Raw genomic sequence first — 5,594 nt, forward strand, 5'->3', positions numbered from 1 at the left:
GTGGAAACATCTTCAATTGGACACTGCTGGAATTTGAAAAGTGTAATTAACCCTGGTGGGCTTGAAATGCATTTATGCTGAGCATGAGTGCAAGGAAAATTCTTGTGGTAGGTGCGGTTTCAAAGGAGTGGATTATATCCTCAATCGTGTGGTGGAAAGAAGTTTAGAAGTGTATAAGAAGATTTTTCACTAACTGAAACGCATCACTTTGCATGGACTTTATTTTTGTATTTCACTTGCGTACTCCTTTGTTATTTATATACAAAGTATTTAATATTTTGGATACACAGTTTCATGTAGCTATTTTTAGTTTCACTGTTATGTGGTGTTAGTGAAGAGTTAGATTTGGTGTTGCTTTATTTTTGTGAACACAGCGCCACTATTTTTTTCAATTTAAAATACGCTCTCATTCAATTTTCAATCTAAGTGGCAGCTTTAGGGGATATAGCGTATGTACATGAGTACAGTGGTGGGACACTTAGTTCAGGTGTGCGGAACTTGTTAACTGTCATTGTTACAGATCAGTTGCTGAGTGGCTTTACTTACCTTTACTGCTGTAAGTCGTCTGGCATCTGTTCCACTAGCTGGTGTTCAGCTCTGTGCACTCTGCAGCTATGGGTGTCACCGCCCATCACCTGTTGCCTAATATGTTTCCTTCCTGCTACTTTCTGTCCAGCCCCTCATGTGCTTCTCTAGTTAAATCCCTTTCAAACCAGCTACTGATTGCTTGAGCGACGTTTGTTTCTGAGCTCCCTTTGTGTAACCTGTTTTACCTGACCTCTTGTGAACTGATCTCTTGTGTCCCGACCCGGCTTGTTCTGATTACATTGTCTGCAGCCTGCCCTGACCTTGGCTCACTATCCGGCTCTCCTTTGCTTCATCCATCCACCCATCCTTGTCTACAGTGTCTTCTGGTACTTCCCTAGCGAGCAGGGTGAACTCGGGGGTCGTGACCTGGGTTCAGCACGCAGCTAAGCCCAAACCCTCGTGAGGGGGTGCCTGGCGGAACACCAGCTGGCTCTTAGATTCCACGCCCTGCTCGTCTGTGGGCTCACTGTAAGTAGTACCGTGACAGTCATTTTAACTAAATAACCTGCTTGCTTAATGTAACTCAAGCTATATCTCTGTCCACGTCAACACTACTACACAGGGCCACCATGTAAGCTGCCTTATATAGTGTGGGGCATAGACTTGGTCCCCCTGAGCCATGATTGGCCAAAGGCACCCTGCTTTTGGCCAGTTATGACTCTTGGCAGTTTCTGGATGGACCCTCTGCTGTACATCCTTCCCATTAAACTATGCAATGACAAACAGGAATATTTAGTTCCCAAATATTGCAATACATGTTTAAACTTTCTCTGCTGTAATGCAGGTCAGTTACCAGACCAGAACCTAGTGGCTCTCCCCCACCTTGGATCTTTATGCCCCATGTTGGCATAGTGTTGACCTTAGCATTTGCACTGGCAAGGCAGAGTAGGATTGGCCATAGAAGGATTACTTTGACGCAGTTGGCCAGCTTAAACATGTATTGCAATATATGTCAAATATCCCTGTTTGTCATTTCATTGAATTTGTAGTGTTAAGATGCGAACATGAATTTAGCACCCTATAGTTTAAACACATGTACAAGCTATTGGGATTTAAGCACAGGTATAGCTTTTCTCTGTTAAGTTAACATTGAAATGCACACAGAACCCGGGTATTCTGCACTCACCCTGTGAACTGGCCCTTAGTTTGGATTTGTGGGATTTTGTTCCTCTCTGAGAGGTCCCACAGTTGGGAAGTCTTGTTGATTCATTTGTAAAAGCCCTTGTACACACGGTCGGAGATTCCGACAACCAAATCCGTCTGAGTTATTCTGACAGATTCATTCCGGACGAGGTCCGGAAGTGATGTTGCATACACACGGTTGGACCAAGTTGTCGGAATTTCCAGTTGCCAAGAACGCGGTGGCGTAAGCCGTGTACGGCGGGACTAGAAAAGGGAAGTTCGGCACCCTTTGGGCTCCTTCTGCTGATCTCGTGTGTATCGCGTGTTAGTAGAAGTTTGGTGAGAGCCGATTCGCGCTTTTCAGATTAGTGATTCAGTTCGGTACTGCTCTTCAGTTTCTGCTTGTCTTTGCATATCTGATAATCAGTGCGTGTAGTCAGTATTTGTTTCTCATTGTGGACTATATCTTGGTATAGTACGCTTTGATTTGCATTGCTTATTGTCTGCTTGCTTCTGCTATTCAGTTCGTTCTTTTAGGCATTGCTGTTTATCTGTGCTTTCTGTTGTCCGTTCTGAGCAGCCGACCATTTTCAAACCATGTTTCGTCTACGTACTCATCGTAGAGTTTGTGCTGTGCAGGGGCTTTGTGTAGGGGTTCTTACTTTGAAACAAGCCCGGTCCATGAACAGGGAGGGGAGGCGTTTGTGGACCAAGAATTGGTTGCTCCAGCGTGACCAGTTCTCGCACGTGCCTTTGCTCCGTGAGATCCGGGAGAATAATCCTGATGATTTGAGGAATTATCTCCGGTTGACGGACCCCGTTTTTCACTGTCTGCTGGCTTTGCTGACCCCCTTATATCCCCAGGCAAGATACCTGCATGCGGCAAGCCATCACTCCGGAGCAGAGGCTCATCATCACGTTGCGCTACTTGGCGACAGGGAGAAGCCTTCAGGACCTCAAGTTCTTTACAGGCATCTCCCCCCAGGCTCTGGGGATCATTATTGCAGAGACCTGTTCTGCCATCATTCAGGTCCTGCAGAAGGACTATATGAAGGTAAGTTTTCTCCTTTGACATCACATTCTATGTATTTCATGATTGCTAATGTCTTGCATTTCTTTCCTCATTCCCTAATTGCCATCATTGCAATATGCTCTAATTCATATGCTCTGCCCCTTTGTCCTCATGCATATTTGCCTCACTAACTTCCCCACCATGCTCTTCTTGGCCCATAAAACTATAGTCTGGTCACTTACCAATGTCTTTTGTCAGCTCCATAGTATTGCTTTCCCCTAAACACCCCTTAAAATGTCTACAAATGTGATGTGTGTGCTTTAATTCATGCAGAGTGAATTTTTTTTTTTTTTTGGTTGTGCCAAACACATTAGGAACCCCCTCCCCCCAACTGCTAGCTCAGCTGATAGCAATCCTCTATCTGCTGACTTTACCAAACCCAATACACACTATATCTACCTTTTTGATGCTCACATTTATGGATGAATTCCCCAAAGCATGTAGTGCAAGGGCCTGCCTCAATACTTTCAAATGCTATAATTTTTTATTTCGTTTCCATTTTGTTTTCTTTTTGTTATTGTGATTTTTCCTACCTGTCCCGTGGGCTGCCAATAGTGTAAGTAAGGAGGGGCTTCCCAAAGTATCACACATTTAGGAATTCAGCTCTCAATCAAGTGGAGAGGGTTACCTGTCCAAAACATCCCCCCTCATTTTTTAGCAAGGCCCATCGGATGGGGGGGATGGGGGGGTGATGACTCTGATAAGGGGACCTTATACTTTAGGCTTTAAATACTATGTTCCCAAAATGTTATACTGATCTTGGCCAAAAATGTTGGTGTCTAATCTGCTTGCAATGTTGATTTGCAAAATTACTAATTTTTGTTCTTGTTTCACTCCACAATGTCCTTCAACGCCACAGGAATGGCAGACTGTGGCCTCCCCCTTTTCCAGTCGTTGGGACTTTCCCAATTGTGGAGGTGCAATTGATGGGAAGCATGTCCGCATTGTCCCACCACCCAACTCGGGGTCGTACTATTTTAACTACAAGGGGTTTAATAGTATCGTGATGTTGGCAGTGGTGTCTGCGACCTATGACTTCTTGTATGTGGACGTGGGGCAAAATGGACGGATGTCAGATGGTGGAGTGTTCTCACGGACGGAGTTCTACTGGCGTCTCCAGAGTGGCAGTCTGGGCTTGCCACCCCCAGAGGAGAATCAGGAAGGACTCCCGTTCGTCTTCATCGTGGATTAGGCGTTTGCCCTGGCAAACCATCTGATGTGGCCTTTCTCGATGAGGACCCTCACCCCGGACCAGAGGATTTTTAATTTCCGGCTGTCCAAAGCCCCAAAGAGTGGTGGAGAACACCTTTGGAATACTGGCCAGCTGGTTCCGCCTTTTTTTAACGCCTATCCACATGGCGGAATACAAAATAAATCACATTGTGCTGACGTGCTGTGTTCTGCACAATTTCCTAAAAAGACATTCTGCAAACTATGCGGTCTCAGTTGTCCAAGAAGCAGACTTGCTGGAAAATGAGAACCTCACGGGCCTTGAAGCTGCTCGTCCTGGCTTGCCCCCCCCCCCCCAAAGCGCCCGTGAGGTTAGAACCCAATACATGGACTACTTTGTGGGTAGGGGGTCCATTGATATGCCAGACAATGTCTGAGCGGCATTTTATGTATAAATTATTCTTTGAAACTCCAATATTTCTTTTCATTTACTGCTTGGCTTAGTTTTAGGTGTCTCCTAGGTAAATTTATGTTTTTTCTTGTTGTGCCTTTTTCACCAACAGTGCAAACCCAAGTTCTGAGCGAGATGAGGGGACAGTCTCTTCTTCTGATAATCTTATTATGTTGTGGGTCTGCTACACACACACCTTGTTTTTGGTAACTAATGTATGTAGTGCATTACTGACCAAAATCTTGCTCATTTTCAGCACCATGGCAGGAAAATGGCATGATTGTGAAAATTAACACATCACTGTGGTTATTTACTAAAGGCACATCCACCATGCACTACAAGTGCACTGCAAAAGTGCACCTGAAACTGCACTTGGAGTGCAACGTGGAGTTACATTCAGTAAATAACACCCATTCTCACCGAAAACAACAATTTTACTCCAAATGCATCTTTTGCGCAATGAAAAAGGAAGCCACACATTGTTCATAATTTAAATTTTTAATCAAAGCACACTCACATGTGCGTTTAGAAAAGGGTTTTACAACAAACCAACAAATTGGGTGTATTAAAAACATTATTTCAGGTATTTTTTTGTTTACTTAGTGTTTTTGTGTAAACAGGTATGTATCAAAGCGTAACATACAGAACACAGGAACTTACAAAGTTCAACTTTGAAAAGTGAAGACAATATCAGACATGAGTATGTACAAACTGGGCTGATATTGCCTTCATCACATGGGGTGTCACCCCTGGAAAATCCAAATTTGGAAGATGCACATAGTGTGTCAACATGTGCTATCTCCCATCATGGGGGATCAATGTACATGTTTTGGGGCTGCAACCCCTTCATCTCAGCCACTTTCCACAAAACATGTACATTGATCCCCCATGATGGGAGATAGCGCATGTTGACACACTCTGTGTATCTTCCAAATTTGGATTTACAAAAAATACAAAAGTTGTGGTTTAAAAGCCAAAAAATAAAACCCTAGCTAGTTTGGGCTGTTTCACAATCTCCCCAAAATATCAATGATGATCTTCATTTTATTTTTAACATCATTGATGTTTTGCTGTATATTTTCTAAATCCTGATTGCACCCCATTATCTCCCCAATCAGGATCTGGGCACTTTCACTGGTAAAATGGGGTGGTTCTTCCACATCACCTACAAAACAAAGCAAAAAAACACAC

Source organism: Lithobates pipiens, unplaced genomic scaffold (genome assembly GCF_037356315.1).
Source record: "Lithobates pipiens isolate NorthernLeopardFrog02 unplaced genomic scaffold, aLitPip1_a1.2 Scaffold_8, whole genome shotgun sequence".
Lineage (NCBI taxonomy): Eukaryota > Metazoa > Chordata > Amphibia > Anura > Ranidae > Lithobates > Lithobates pipiens.